Below are 17,306 nucleotides of genomic sequence, written 5' to 3'. Positions count from 1 at the left end.
ACCATAAACATGTGTTTACGATCCGGGAACCTCCTTAGGCCGTGAACACATGTTATGGGGGGGGGGGGTTGAGCCTTAAAACCCTTCCAAACCTCATTTGGAGCCTAGATATGACCTAAGGACTTGTTTGCATGGACTTGGAACACCTTTAACTCATCATTTGGGAGATAAGCATGAGTTTACTGCCCAAGCACATGATTGGACCATAAACACCTATTCTTGGGGAGTAAACTCAATTTAAGGTGGTAGTATGCCCCTAAACACCTCCAACAAGCTTCCATGAGAGTATAGAACCCTATAATCCTTCAAGAAATGCACCAAAACTTATTCAAATGGGACAAGCTTGAGTTTACAGTCCAAGAACATTCTTAGACCGTAAACTCATCTCCTTAGACCTTAAACTCATTCTATGGGTGTTAAAGTGCCCTTAACACCTTGTATGGCTTAGAAATGGGTCTATAACTTAGTGTGCTTAACTTTCAACCACTAAAACTCATGAATCATGGACAAACACGTGTTTAAGGTAGTAAACACGTGTTTAAGGTAGTAAACTCGTGTTTAAGGTAGTAAACTCCTGAAGAACATCTTCATAGACCATAAACTCTTACCCAAGGTCATTTAGAGTCCCAATCACTTCCTAAGCCATGGAATCAATCCTAGAACCTTCCCGTGTGCATTGTATGACCATTTGGCATCCAAGAACCCACCACCCATGAGTTTACGGCCGTAAACTCATGGGGATATAGTCAATGGACCGTGAACTCCTCAAGGAGTTTACTCTTGAAGAGTAAACTCCATATCTAGGTCCTACACGTCCTTAGATGTCACCCGGGTCACTCCAAACACTTGATTTGAAGTGTTTTCGCGTCTTCGAGTGTATAATCATATCTAATTAGTGAATTAAAGTCTAATTAGATACCATTGTATATTATTTCACAATACATAGGAACCTCGCGCGTTTTCAAGCCTTGAACTGACGTTTAGCATTCAATCTGACACGTTTCTCGACCGGTGAGTTCATACCCCTACCCTTTTTCCGTGTTTTTCAATGTTTTCAGGGGGGGGGGAATACAAGTAAAACTACAAATGTTTTCAAAAACCTAATACTGATATATTTCTATAAATATCTGGCTAACTTTTAAATATCTTTACCCCTTATGTATTATGTTGAGCATAAGGGATGTTTTCTCGGCTATAACTACATGAATTTCAGTAAAAGAAACAACCAAATCAATTAAATTATTATGGGAATAATTTGGGATCTTTAGCTCTTGTTTTATGAATATAGAATTACATAAAGTTAATAGATAAACTATGTCTTATTCAGTTTATCTCCGTTTAATTTAGAATATATTGCCAGATCATTTCATTGTATCAAACTATTTGTATTGTATTATGTTTCTAAACGATAGTATGTTTGATAACATCCGAGAACACCGTGAATAATATAATACTAGCTTGTGAGGTTCGTCATCATTATTATTAGTAAATCCTCTCTGGAAGTGTAACTAGAGTCTCCTGGAGGGAGAGCGTGGAATTTGTGGATAGATATATTCGGGACTGACAATCCCACACCTAATTTGCTAGCTACAGTTAGGCGGGTACGCCTGGGGTGACAAATTCTGGATCTTGTTTCGACGTCTGACAAACATCAAGGAGGTCTCGTTGTTGTATCAGCATGGTTACCCGACTCACAATACGTATTAATATAAGCTTATTCATGAAATTTAATTTCACATCTACTTTCTATCTATAATTCCTATATCTAGTATGGGATGGTAGTCCCCTGGCTTTGTATCTTATATCTAGTACAAGATAATAGTCCTATGGTTTTGAATCTATATCTAGTACGGGACGATAATCCCATGGTTTTTAATCTATATCTAGTACGGGATGATAGTCCTATGGTTTTAAATCTATATCTATCTATAGTTTTGTGTATATCAAACTATTTTATAACTGGTACAAGATAGTAATCCCATGATTTTCAGCAAATAGTTTTATGTGTAAAACTATACAATGTGGTTTTTAACTAAAACTTTACTTTTAGGAAAATATAGAATTTTCCTGGGATAACAATTATACATAACCAGAATCGTGTAAGAAAATATAGGATTTTCTTGGATTCGTAACTTTTTCGGAAAACTAAAGGAAACTTAAACATTTTCAGAAAACAAACATCTTATGAACTCACCAGCTTTATGCTGATTTTCAAACTGCTTGTATTCTCAGGTCCACATTAGACAGGTACACCGCAATCTTTTGGAGAAGACGGAGCATATAGAAGACTCGTCTTAACTTTTGTTCATATCATATATATGTATGACACTTGTAACACTTTAGTTTCAAACAAATGTAATTATTCATATGTAATGTATTGTTTTGTGTTTACTATGCTTACTATGTACATTGGTTGCGATACTTCATGACGTCCTCCGCCCCAGAACGTTTCCGCCATCGGTTTTGGGGTGTGACAGATTGGTATCAGAGCCCTTGTTTATAGTGAACTAGTATACCAAACCTTACATGGTATAAGACTATAAACACTAAGGGGACTAAGTGCTCTGAACTAAAAGTATACTTTAAAATATAAGTATTTTCAAGAGTATACAAGTATACCCAACCGTCAAAATCCGTAACTACAAGTAGAACAAAACATAAGTAAACGGGTGTTGTACGCTGCGGTTAAACCTGGGCAGTTATGTAGTCGTGTCTAGGATCAATATAGCCTGGCCAACTATATTCATTCGAGACATGGCCAACATGTGATTGGGAGTGACTGTGGTATGCAGCGTGCCTAAAACTTACCCAATATCTAAACAACGAGCCGTCGTCTCAACAAATCATGAAATACTATAGGGGTATTTCTCGAGCCAAATCTGTTATAGAAATTCTCATCCCAGCGTTGTTTCTCAATCATTCCTTAACGATAGTTTATCTGCTTTGATAACTCTTTCCTGCTTTATCGTTTAATGGAATTCTATATATGTCTTAGTGAGATATCCTCTGTTCCATATCTCTTAATTCAATTCAGAGGACTTATGAACCTCTCTTTCTTGATCTTTATAGAACAAGATGCCTCCAAGAAAGAGACCCGGCTCAAAGAACAACAACAACCCTCCTCCACAACCACCTCCTCCTCAATTTGATCCCGTAATGTTCCAGGCAGCTGTTACTGCCGCAGTGGCAGCCGCCATGTCTCAAATGAACCCCGGTGGTTCAGGAGGTATTCCCCAGTCCCAATCTCAGGAAGGAAGCCAGGGACACCGGAAAGAGTGTTCTTATAAAGATTTTATGAATGCAAAACCCACATCCTTCGATGCCACTGGAGGTGTCATTTCCCTAACCTGATGGTTCGAGAAAATCGAATCTATTTTCGAAATTTGTGCTTGCTCTGAATCGGATAAAGTGAAGTTCGCCGCTTGTACCTTCACCGATAAAGCCTTGACTTGGTGGAACGGCCGAGTCAAATCTCTAACTCTACCTGTAGCTAATGCTATGGGTTGGGAGGCCATGAAGGATCTTCTTCTTGCCGAGTACTGCCCACGAGGTGAGATGCAAAAGTTAGAACATGAACTATGGAATCTAAAGATGCAAGGTTCCAACATAGCCGCTTATACTTCAAGGTTTGATGACATGGCGCTACTCTGTCCGGGAATGGTTACCCCGGAGAGTAAAAAGATTGAGAGATTCATCTGGGGTTGACCCAGCCAACCAAGGGAAATGTCTTGGCTGCGAAGCCAGACACCTATGACAGCGCCAAATGTGTTGCGCAAATCCTGATCGATCACGAAGATAACCCTGATGAGGACACCACCGCTCCTAGGCTAATTAAGAGTAGTGGTGGAAGTAAAAAGGAATTCTGGAACAAGCGGAAGGCCCAAAGTACACAGGGATCCTCTAAGAAACAGCAAACGATAGCAGTCTGCGCTGCTACTGTCCCTGCAGCTATCTCTGCCGTTGGATCCACAGCTCAAACTACTACCAGTGGATATATCGGTACCCTTCCTTGGTGCGACAAGTGCAACTACCATCATCGTATTCCCAGGCCATGTCGCGAAAGACTATGCAACAACTGTGGCAAGAAGGGCCACCTTACTCGAAACTGCAGAAAACCAACTCAATCAACCAATCAAGTTTCCGGAGCAGGAATCAGTCCGGCCTGCTACGGTTGCGGCGAAGCCGGAAATTTCAAGCGAAACTGCCCCAAGGCAGCAACAACTGGCAACACCGGGAGAGTCCTAGCTATGGGACAAGTTGAGGCAGCCGCCGATCCCACCGTTGCCACATGTATATATTCTTCCTCGACAACCCTTAATCTTGCAAACCTTTTCGATTATATTGTTGAAAGAGAATTTGTTATCTATTCAAATCAAACATTATCTTAACCTTAGTCCTCCATTAACAACCGAAATGTCTACCGCCGATATGTCTAACAACGAGAAAGAGGATGTTAGCGATATATTCATAGGTTGAACCCTTACTCTCGACGATCATACTTTTCCCATCGATCTTATACCAGTTTTTCAATTAAGAGCTTCGAAGTATTCATTGGCATGGATTGATTGAGTCCCAATTGTGCTGATATCCATTTTCTAAAAAATCTATCCATCTCAACCTTCCCCCGGTCAAACTCTTATAATGTGCGACGATGAACTTAGTTTCAGTTGTTGCATCATTTCGTACATCAAAGCTCAAAAGGCTTCTCTGAAGGCAGTGCCATAAATTCTTAGTCTATGTGACCATCGAGAAACAGGAAGTTGCATCCCCGAGGTCCGCAACTTTCCTGATGTCCTTCCGAAGAACTTCTGGAAATTTCTCCAGAACGTCAAGTAAGGTTTCGCATCGATCAAATTCCTGGAGCAAACCTTGTAGTCAAATCTCTGTATCGATAGACTTCAGCAGAAATGCAGAAGTTACCCAGTCAGCTACAAGCTCACAAGAATGACGTTTCCAAAACAACATTCAGGACTCGATATACTCACTACGAAGATGTAGTGATACCCTTCGGTCTAACCATTTCCTTTAGCCATGTAGCAATTGAAGAAGGAATGTCACATTCTGAAACGCGTATCCCGAGGTGCACAGAACTTTTCGAAATCCTCATTAGGATCGATCCCGTAACATACAAACTCCGACTACCCTCAGGACTTAGCAGCATCCATCCGGTATTTCACGTCTCTGTCCTTAAGAAGTACCTACCCGACGAAACCATAGTGATCCCTTTGATGAGACCGAAATCAACGAAATTCTGAACATCATGGTAGAACCAATCGAAACCATAGATTGAGGGATTAAACATACGAAACAAAACCGTATCCCGATAGTGAAGGTTCGCTGGAATGCCATGCGAGAATCTTAATTCACTTGGAAGCATGATGATCCAATAGAACAAAAGTATCCGTATTCTTTTTCCAAATCCGAGAGTCGCAACTAACGTTTGAATTTTGGGATGAAATTCCCTCGAACGGGGGGATAATGTGACAACCCGAAGTTCATTCCGTTATCGTAACCTGGTTCCGTTAATAAAGCCGTTACGTTCCGAAATTTTCCATTAACTTTGTTTTAATTTATTTTATTTGCGACTTCTACTTAAATTTCATAAGTGTTGGGATACATTTTAATTCATTAAAATATTTTCTATTTTCATTTAGAAAATATTTAGTTTTCATCTAAGTCGTAATTACGGTAATTAATCGGGTGCGACCAAAAGCTTCGTCTAGAGTCAGTATCGGGTAGAATTCCACCGTGTAGAATTCCACCGTGTCCCAAACTTTGAACATATATAAAGTTGAGAGAGCCTCATTTGAAGCCTTTCCACTATCTCTATACTTTCTCTCTCTACTCTCTCTCTCTCTCTCTAAAACTCGAAATCAAGCCAAAATCATCCAAAACAAGCTCCAAATCATCAAGGTAACTATCCTAGCTCCTAGTATAACACCTTTGGCCTTCAAATTCGTGAAAAATATGAGGAATAGGACCATAAACATGTGTTTACGGTCCTAGAACCTCCTTAGGCCGTGAACACATGTTATGGGGAGGGGGGGGGGGGTTGAGCCTTAAAACCCTTCCAAACCTCATTTGGAGCCTAGATATGACCTAAGGACTTGTTTGCATGGACTTGGAACACCTTGAACTCATCATTTGGGACATAAGCATGAGTTTACGGCCCAAGCACATGCTTGGACCATAAACACCTATTCTTGGGGAGTAAACTCAATTTAAGGTGTTAGTATGCCCCTAAACACCTCCAACAAGCTTCCATGAGAGTATAGAACCCTATAATCCTTCAAGAAATGCACCAAAACTTATTCAAATGGGACAAGCTTGAGTTTATGGTCCAAGAACATTCTTAGACCGTAAACTCATCTCCTTAGACCTTAAACTCCTTCCATGGGTGTTAAAGTGCCCTTAACACCTTGTATGGCTTAGAAATGGGTCTAGAACTTAGTATGCTTAACTTTCAACCACTAAAACTCATGAATCATGGACAAACACGTGTTTAAGGTAGTAAACTCGTGTTTAAGGTAGTAAACTCGTGTTTAAGGTAGTAAACTCGTGTTTAAGGTAGTAAACTCGTGCTTCAGGTAGTAAACTCCTGAAGAACATCTTCATAGACCGTAAACTCTTACCCAAGGTCATTTAGAGTCCCAATCACTTCCTAAGCCATGGAATCAATCCTAGAACCTTCCCGTGTGCATTGTATGACCATTTGGCATCCAAGAACCCACCACCCATGAGTTTACGGCCGTAAACTCATGGGGATATAGTCAATGGACCGTGAACTCCTCAAGGAGTTTACTCTTGAAGAGTAAACTTCATATCTAGGTCCTACACGTCCTTAGATGTCACCCGGGTCACTCCAAACACTTGATTCGAAGTGTTTTCGCATCTTGGAGTGTATAATCATATCTAATTAGTGAATTAAAGTCTAATTAGATACCATTGTATATTATTTCACAATACATAGGAACCTCGCGCATTTTCAAGCCTTGAACTGACGTTTAGCATCCAATCCGACACGTTTCTCGACCGGTGAGTTCATACCCCTACCCTTTTTCGGTGTTTTTCAATGTTTTCATGGGGGAATACAAGCAAAACTACAAATGTTTTCAAAAACCTAATACTGATATATTTCTATAAATATCTGGCTAACTTTTAAATATCTTTACCCCTTATGTATTATGTTGAGCATAAGGGATGTTTTCTCGGCTATAACTACGTGAATTTCAGTAAAAGAAACAACCAAATCAATTAAATTATTATGGGAATAATTTGGGATCTTTAGCTCTTGTTTTATGAATATAGAATTACATAAAGTTAATAGATAAACTATGTCTTATTCAGTTTATCTCCGTTTAATTTAGAATATATTGCCAGATCATTTCATTGTATCAAACTGTTTGTATTGTATTATGTTTCTAAATGATAGTATGTTTGATAACATCCGAGAACATCGTGAATAATATAATACTAGCTTGTGAGGTTCGTCATCATTATTATTAGTAAATCCTCCCCGGAAGTGTAACTAGAGTCTCCTAGAGGGAGAGCGTGGAATTTGTGGATAGATATATTCGGGACTGACAATCCCACACCTAAACTGCTAGTTACAGTTAGGCGGGCACGCCTGGGGTGACAAATTCTGGATCTTGTTTCGACGTGTGACAAACATCAAGGAGGTCTCGTTGTTGTATCAGCATGGTTACCCGACTCACAATACGTATTAATATAAGCTTATTCACGGAATTTAATTTCACATCTACTTTCTATCTATAATTCCTATATCTAGTATGGGATGGTAGTCCCCTGGTTTTGTATCTTATATCTAGTACAGGATAATAGTCCTATGGTTTTGAATCTATATCTAGTACGGGACGATAATCCCATGGTTTTTAATCTATATCTAGTACGGGATGATAGTCCTATGGTTTTAAATCTATATCTATCTATAGTTTTGTGTATATCAAACTATTTTATAACTGGTACAAGATAGTAATCCCATGATTTTCAGTAAATAGTTTTATGTGTAAAACTATACAATGTGGTTTTTAACTAAAACTTTACTTTTAGGAAAATATATGATTTTCCTGGGATAACAATTATACATAACCAGAATCGTGTAAGAAAATATAGGATTTTCTTGGATTCGTAACTTTTCGGAAAACTAAAGGAAACTTAAACATTTTCAGAAAACAAACATCTTATGAACTCACCAGCTTTATGCTGATTTTCAAACTGCTTGTATTCTCAGGTCCACATTAGACAGGTACACCGCAATCTTTTGGAGAAGACGGAGCATATAGAAGACTCGTCTTAACTTTTGTTCATATCATATATATGTATGACACTTGTAACACTTTAGTTTCAAACAAATGTAATTATTCATATGTAATGTATTGTTTTGTGTTTACTATGCTTACTATGTACATTGGTTGCGATACTTCATGACGTCCTCCGCCCCGGAACGTTTCCGCCATCGGTTTCGGGGTGTGACAAAGGCAACCCAAAAGGACCATGCACAACCGGGTCAAATACTTGCCTAATATAGTTGCAGCCTTAGACACTATTCCAACATTCTCCCCATTGGATAAGTCTACTAACTATATGCGCAAGTATAATCCGATTAGCAATCGTAGGTCTCAAAGACGCTGTCAAACTCTGATCTAATCAATCTTGTCCTTTAGATAAGGGATCGTATAATCCTCTGTTTAGATATCATGCTGACATATATATGGAACTAATTTGTCTAGCATTTGGTTTCTCGATCTCCGATTTATTTGACATAGAACTTAATCGAAGACATCAATTCTGTTCTGACCGGGCCCGACACATAAGTCAAATCAAATCATCGAGCGGCTGAGATATCGCTTTTATCTTCTTAGCATAAAAGTAACAGATAAACTTCGACTTGTATGCATTTACTTATTCATTAATCAACTATACACAACAATGCGTTTTATAACATCAAGTTACTGATGCGGTTTCGCATTATCAATGTACAACCAATTAACAAATAACAAACCATATATCTAGGTTTTAAGACCATATGATATTATCGTCTTGCGATCACCCTTTTTTTTTATCATATTCCATAAGGTGATTCCAGCAAGCGTGGGTTTGTTCCAATGCTCAAAACTAGTTCATAAGCACTCATGAACGTTGCAGCAAACTTTTGCTATGTCTAATACCAGTTAGACAATCTACACACAAATTCATGACAATCTTCATTCATATCTACTTCGAAAATATGAACGATTGTGGACTATTTGAATAATTCGATTATTCTTAATAAATTCAATTATTCTCGAAGTCAAAACATGCAAAATGAGACAATAGTTAAACAATTAACATAAGACAGTAACATTACTCATAAATAATACTCTTTTATTTAATCATCAAATGTTAATTACATTTATCTATTACACGTTTCCACTACTATCTAATCTATACTAATATCATCCTTCAGCCCAATACTCCTAGCATGCTGCAAATGCTTAACCCTACTCAGTCCCTTCGTAAGCAGATATGCTGGGTTATCTTCTAATGATATCCTCTTCACTATGAGTTGTCCTTCTTCTACACGATGTCTAATAAAGTGATATTTTCTGTCGATATGTTGAGATCTACCATGATCTCTTGGTTCCTTGGTCAAGGCAACCGCTCCTTCATTATCACAGAAAATCTCCATGGGCTCCTTTATGGCAGGTACAACTCCAAGATCACCGATGAAGTTCTTTAACCATATTGCCTCCTTTGATGCCTCGCTCGCTGCAATGTACTCTGATTCGCACGTTGAATCAGCTACGATTTCCTGCTTGGAACTTTTCCAAGTCACTGCTCCTCCATTCAGGGTAAAGACCCAGCCCGACTGCGAACGGTAGTTGTCCCTGTCGGTCTGAAAGCTGGCATCACTATACCCTCGCACCTTCAAGTCATCACTCCCTCCGAGGACTAAGAACCATTCCTTCGTCCTCCGAAGGTACTTAAGGATATTCTTCACTGCAATCCAATGGGCTCTGCCAGGATTCCCTTGATATCTGCTAACCATGCTCAAAGCAAAGGCTACATCATGGCGAGTACAAGTCATAGCATACATGATTGAGCCAACTGCGGAAGCGTATGGTACTCGGCTCATTTCGGCTATTTCAGCTTCGGTACTCGGGCTTTGAGTCTTACTCAACTTGGCATTACTTTGTATCGGTAATTCTCCCTTCTTTGAGTTTTCCATACTAAAACGTTTTAGTAACTTATCTAAGTAAGTGTTCTGACTAAGTCCTATTAGTCTCTTACTTCTTTCTCTCACTATCCTTATTCCCAAAATATAGGAAGCCTCTCTGAGGTCCTTCATAGCGAAGCACATCCCGAGCCAGGACTTAACTTCCAGCAAAGTCGGAATGTCGTTTCCTATGAGTAGTATGTCATCAACATCTAAAACGAGAAAGCTAACTATGCTCCCACTGGCTTTGACATATACACACGACTCATCTTCGCTTCGTACAAATCCAAACTCTTTGACTTTCTCATTGAAGCAAAGATTCCATCTGCGAGACGCTTGCTTAAGTCCATAAATGGACTTCTCAAGCTTACACACTCTATTTGGATGCTTCGGATCGACAAAACCTTCTGGTTGAGCCATGTAAACATCCTCGGCCAACTTCCCATTAAGGAAAGCAGTTTTGACATCCATTTACCAAATCTCATAATCATGAAATGCGGCAATAGCTAGCATCACTCTAATAGATTTTATCTTCACAACTGGTGAGAAGGTCTCATCATAGTCAACTCCGCGAGTTTGAGTAAAGCCCTTCGCAACCAATCGCGCTTTATATGTGTGTACGTTTCCATCCACGTCGGTCTTCTTCTTGAAGATCCATTTGCACCCAACGGTCTTACGTCCGGGCACATTATCAACCAAATTCCAAACTTGGTTGTCATACATGGACTGGATCTCCCTGTCCATTGCCTCTTTCCATTTTGCAGACTTCGGGCCTGCCATGGCTTCCTTAAAGCTATTAGGTTCATCTAAATTTATTAGTGTACCATCACTAATATACATGTCCCCTTAGGTAGTAATATGAAAACCATAAAATTGGGGTTGAACTCTAACTCTTTCGGAACGTCTAAGAGGTAAGGACTGGTCAATAGGTTCAACCGGAGTTTCCTCCTCAGTTGAGTGCCAGCGGTAGAGGTTCCTTCATCTATCGACTCTTGAATCTCTTCAAGTTCGATTTGCCTCCCACTGTCTCCTTGGCTTATGAGTTCTCGTTCTCGGAAAACTCCTCTCCTCGTAACGAAGACTACATTGTCCTTAAGTCTATAGAAGAGATATCCAAAGGATTTCTGCGGGTAAACGATGAAAATACATCGCTCACTATGAGGTTCGAGCTTGTCGTGAGTATCTCGTCTCACGAAAGCCTCACAACCCCAAACCTTGATGTGTGCTAACGAGGGAGCTTTCCCCATCCACATCTCGTGAGGTGTTTTGGCAACCTTCTTATTAGGGATTCAGTTAAGGATATGGGCGGCAGTCTCTAAGGCATACCCCCAAAAAGAGATAGGTAGTGAAGCACGACTCATCATAGAGCGAACCATGTATAACAAGGTTCGATTACGCCTTTCTGCCACACCATTTAATTATGGTGTCCTAGGTGGCGTCAACTGTGAAACTATTCCACACTCCTTGAGATAATCGTGGAATTCAAGACTTAGGTACTCTCCTCCTCGATCGGATCGAAGCATCTTGATTTTCCTGCCCAATTGATTCTCCACTTCATTTTTGAACTCTTTGAACTTTTCAAAAGTTTCTGACTTTTGCTTGATTAAGTAGATATACCCATATCTACTATAGTCATCGGTAAAAGTCACATAGAAGCGGTTCCCATCCTTCGTGGTTGATCTAAACGGTCCACATACATCAGTATGTATTAGGTCCAATAGACCATCACCCCTTTCACATGTACTTGTGAAGGGTGACTTGGTCATCTTTCCATGTAAACAAGACTCGCATGTGTCATCTTCCCTAAGGTCGAATGACTCCAACACTCCATCCTTTTGGAGTTGGGCTATGCGCTTCTTGTTGATATGTCCAAGACGACAATGCCACAAGGATGCTCTATCCATACCATTGGAAGAATCCATGCATAAAACATCATTTCCTAAGTTATCTACAATCATAACGGTTTCATAAATTCCATTACATGGTATAGCTTCAAAATATAAGACACCATTTAGATAAGCAAGAATAGAACCATTCTCATTATTAAAAGAAAATCTAAAACCTTGTCTAAACAAACCATGAAACGAAATGATGTTTCTAGCCATTTCTGGCGAATAGCAACAATTGTTCAAATCTAAACATAAACCATTCCTAAGCACTAAAGAATACACTCCAATCTTGGTCACAGGCGACGATCTTCTGTTCCCCATGATTAGATTTATCCTTCCATGCTCCACATCCCTATTTCTTCTTAGTCCCTGCAATTCAGAACAAATATGGTAACCACAACCGATATCAAGGACCCAAGAAATAACATGAGATGAATCGTTAGATTTAGTTGTATAAATACCTACGAAAGATGGCTTGATCTTTCCTTCCCTTATGGCTTGCAGGTAGTCTGGGCAGCTTCTCTTCCAATGCCCTATTTTATGGCAATGATGGCACTCTGCCTCCTTAGGGTTAGGACAGGGTTTAGCAGGATCAACTTTGGTCCCACTAGAAGAGGAACCATCTCGGGACTTTCCCTTGCGGTGGCTCTTAGACGGAGCCTTCCTCTTCTTTCCTCTTCCTTGCCCAATGGCCAATACAGGAGCAGCGGGTGGATTGGGAGTGGGTGCAACAGACTTGTCCTTTAGGTTGCTTTCAGCAACCCTAAGGAGACCTTGGAGCTTGCTTAGGGTAACCTCTTCCTTGTTCATGTGGTAGGTCATCCTAAATTGATTGTAACACGGAGGCAAAGAGTGAAGCACCATGTCGATCGCCAAGTCTTCCCCAAAGTCAACATTCAACTTGCGAAGACGATCGACATACCTTTGCATCTTTTGCAAGTGCAAAGTAAGAGATTCTCCATGACCCATTTTGACGGAAATCATGTTAGTGAAAATCTCGTAACGCACTTGCCTCGTGTTTTGGTGGTATCTCTCCAACAAGTCTTGGTGCATCTCGTACGGATACATGTCCTCATAGGACTTTTGGAATTCGGCATTCATGGTGGCTATCATGATGCAATGTACCTTCGTTGCATCACGCTCGTGAGTTTCAAAAGCGGTCATTTCAGCCAGAGTAGCGATTTCTGGGGTGATCTTCTCGAGCTTCTCATCGAAGACATATTCCTTGTCCTCATAGTGAGCAATCGTGCGAATGTATCTTATCCATTCTCTAAAGTTCGTCCCATCGAAAGTGACCTTTTGACAAAGGCTCATCAATGTGAATAAACTAGCAGCAGCGTTGTTTGCGTTCGACATCTACAAATAGAAAGGACAAAGATAGATTAGAATATGAATCCCTAATTATCACCCAATAAGAAAAATTATGGCTAGGATCCAACAACAATATTTACATATTAGAAAAAGGATGCCGTAATCTAACATGCAAACAATTTGAAGGTAAGTGAATGACGATTCACTAATGTGACATCCCCAAAATCACGGCCAGAAAAGACCGGTTTGTTTATGCTTTGTTTAAAAATCAGAGTTACATTTTAAATGAAAGTGTTGCGGAATTTGTCCCAAAACAAAATATGATAAAGATTTATCAAAAGCATTTCCATAGAAATGTATTTCATTAAAAGACTTGGGATGTCATGTTCGTACAGATCAAAAGCATAAACAGTACAATATAAGCCTTACTACATTATTTCATATCTACAGGCCTATATCCGTAATCCCTCGTCCAAAACATCACACCTATGCTCATGCGCCACTACCTGTAATACATAAAACTGAGTGGGTCAGGCTTGGGAGCCTGGTGAGCACATAGGGTTTTCAACCCACAATAAATAAGTTTATTAATTTTCATCAATCAACAATAACCCGATTACCCGTTCCCGTTATCCTCACTTTACGTCCCTAAACACCTATCATAAGGGACCTAGCCTAAGGATCATCATCGGGACGGACACTACTGCTAAGGGGATTCCTCAGCAATAAATGTCCTAAAGGCAACCATGTGGGGGATGGAGTACACCGGTGAACACGTCGTTCACAAACACCTACAGGTTGCGAGCCTGCTAGCGTTCCACTGGACTGTCTAGAAGAGTCCGTGGTCGTCATCCATACTCCGCTAGATGACAGAAACAACAACATCAACATCGAGGCCTCTCATCATTTTATCACACATCAGCTATTATATCTACCCATGTTTTACCCCAACATTTTCGTAGATATAAAATACATATACAGTTTAAATCATTGAAAACATGTATAACAATGTTCATCCAGCATAGATAGCAAGTATTCAGATAATATGCACACATAGCACGTAATTTATATAATACTTCATATCTATGTGTAAGTTGAAAGTAACTATGCACTCACCTGATTAGGTGGTGACTCAGCACTCGGACAGCGCTTCGATACTCTCAAAACGATATTCCTTCGATAAAACCTAGTATCGATACCACTAGGGTTTAGTTTAACGATAACCGCGACAAATTAATTAGTCCGAGTATTATTAAGCGTTAATAATACTCGATATAACTCATAATAATAGCCCAAATAATTATTTTAAGGACCTAATAACATTCCTATAATTATTTGAAAGCTATATTAAAAATTGCGTAAGCGTAGCACACTTACAGCGAATTTTATCGAGAACCGGGACTTGATTGGAGCAACGTTTCGAAACCGAAAAACTCCTTTTTCTCGGGATTCCGGGAGCCTCGGGGCTTTCCTAGGGTGCTAAGGGTTTTACCTAGGGCTTAGGGGGGGGGGGGGGTTTGGAACTCTAGAGAGAGAAAGAAACTAGAGAGAGAAGTTATTTTTGGTGTGAAAATGTGGGCAGCCTCGGTCCCCTTTTATAGCCTGGTCCTCGGACGTACGCTGGGCGTACAGGTCCTCGGACGCGGGGCGTAGCTTCGGATCAGACCTCCAGGTGGCGAAGGCTCGGTGGTGCGACGTGGCTTCTTCTGGACCGAGAATGGCTAAGCGAACGCGGCGCGTACGAGACCGAACGCTGGGCGTAGCGAGGGGCGACGCGTCACTCATCCGAGGCGACTTCAGCGATCATCATCGGACGGCTGGGAAAGCGCCACGTCAGCGAATTCGTATCAGACCTCGCAAAAACGAGTACAAACTTTAAAAATTCGTAACTTTCGCGTACGACCTCCGTTTTCGACGTTCTTTATATCCACGCGAAGGTGGGAACGTACTCTACAACTTTCGTTTAGACTTCGTCGGCTAATTTTGGCTCGATTTTAAATTTTATATTATTAACGGGCCGGGACATGATTGGTCCGTTAAATCCTCATAACTTCTTCATCCGACATCTGTTTTCACCCATCTTTTTCTCGTTACGCTACCCTTAACGAGATCTTCGATTCTCGTTCAGGTCGTGTCGGCTAAAAATCGCTCAATCTAATAATCGAATTTCGGGCTGTACACTGCTATTCCGAAACTTCGAAAAATCATAACTTCTTCATACGAAGTCAGATTTGGGCGTTCTTTTTATTGATGCTCTTATTTTAACATATTCTACGACTTTCGTTTAGATCACTAAGGCTAAATCTTGCTCTATCGTAAATTCACTATTTACGCTTCCCGGTGCCGTGCCGGTTTTACCGTAAAACTTCGACGGGTCATAACTTCTTCGTTATAACTCGGATTTCGGCATTCTTTATATGTATGGAAACCTTGAGACATATTCTACAACTTTATGTAGAGATATCGGGATTATCTTATACTTTAATTTTGACGCTTATTTTTATTATTTATTAATTATACATTTATAATTAAATTATAAGCACATAAATACACATAATTCACATAATACTCAAATATTTCATCTTTATTACTTCAAAAAGAGTTACAAGAGTTGACCTAGACTATTACATTGACAAAAATGCTTAGCCCTGAAACCCGGGCGTTACAATTCTCTCCCCCTTAGGATGATTCCGTCCCGGAATCATGCATCAACAAACAGATGTGGATAGCGACTCATCATGTCATCCTCTGTTTCCCAAGTGAGATTAGGCCCATTCGAATGTTTCCATCGGACTAGCACCAAGTCGACCATCTTGCGTCGTAACTTCTTAGTCTTACGGTCAACAATTGCCTCAGGCTCTTCGATCAGCCTTTTATTCTCATCCATCCTTAACTCTGAGATTGGAATTATGTCGGGAACATCTCCCGTGAATTTCCTCAAATAACACACATGGAAAGTGTTATGAATACCATTGAGTTCTTCGGGCAATTCCAGCTTGTAAGCTTGGTTCCCAATCTTCTGAAGAACTTTGAACGGTCCAATAAACCTTGGACTCAACTTTCCTCGTTTCCCAAATCGTATAAGTCCCTTCCATGGTGAGACTTTAAGCAGAACGGAATCCCCAACCTCGAAGGTTATCGGTCGTCTTTTCTTGTCAGCATAGCTCTTCTGACGATCCTGAGCTGCTAACATTCTTTCCCTAATCACCTTCAACTTTTCGGCAGTCTCATGGACTATCTCGGGGCCCATAAACTGCTTCTCTCCGGCTTCAAGCCAACAAGACGGCGTACGACACTTTTGTCCATACAAGGCTTGGTAAGGTGCCATCTTGATGCTCGAGTGAAAACTATTGTTGTAGGAAAATTCTACCAGAGGTAAGTGCTCGTCCCAATTCCCTTGGAATTCGAGGGTACATGCTCTCAGCATATCTTCCAGTGTCTGAATCGTTCTTTCGCTCTGGCCATCAGTTTGCGGATGGTAAGCAGTACTCAAACATAACTTTGTACCCAACTCCTCTTGTAGACTCCTCCAAAACCTTGACGTGAAATGACTATCACGATCTGATACAATCGTAAGAGGAACACCGTGAAGTCTTACAATTTCCCTCACGTAAGCATTTGCGAGCTTATCCATAGACCACTTCTCGTTGGCTGCTATGAAGTGTGCACTCTTGGTGAAACGATCCACGACTACCCAAATCATGTCGTGACCGTTCTTCGTCCTGGGCAGTTTAGTCACAAAATCCATGGTGATGTCTTCCCATTTACCCATGGGTACAGGTAAAGGTTCTAAACTCCCATACGGTTTCTGATGTTGTGCCTTAACCCTCGCACATGTTACGCATTCGGCCACATACTTCGCAACATCGAGCTTCATCGTCGGCCACCAG

Source organism: Lactuca serriola, chromosome 3 (assembly GCF_051521515.1).
Source record: "Lactuca serriola cultivar US96UC23 chromosome 3, Lser_US96UC23_V15, whole genome shotgun sequence".
NCBI lineage: Eukaryota > Viridiplantae > Streptophyta > Magnoliopsida > Asterales > Asteraceae > Lactuca > Lactuca serriola.
Note: the sequence above shows the minus strand (reverse complement) of the source record.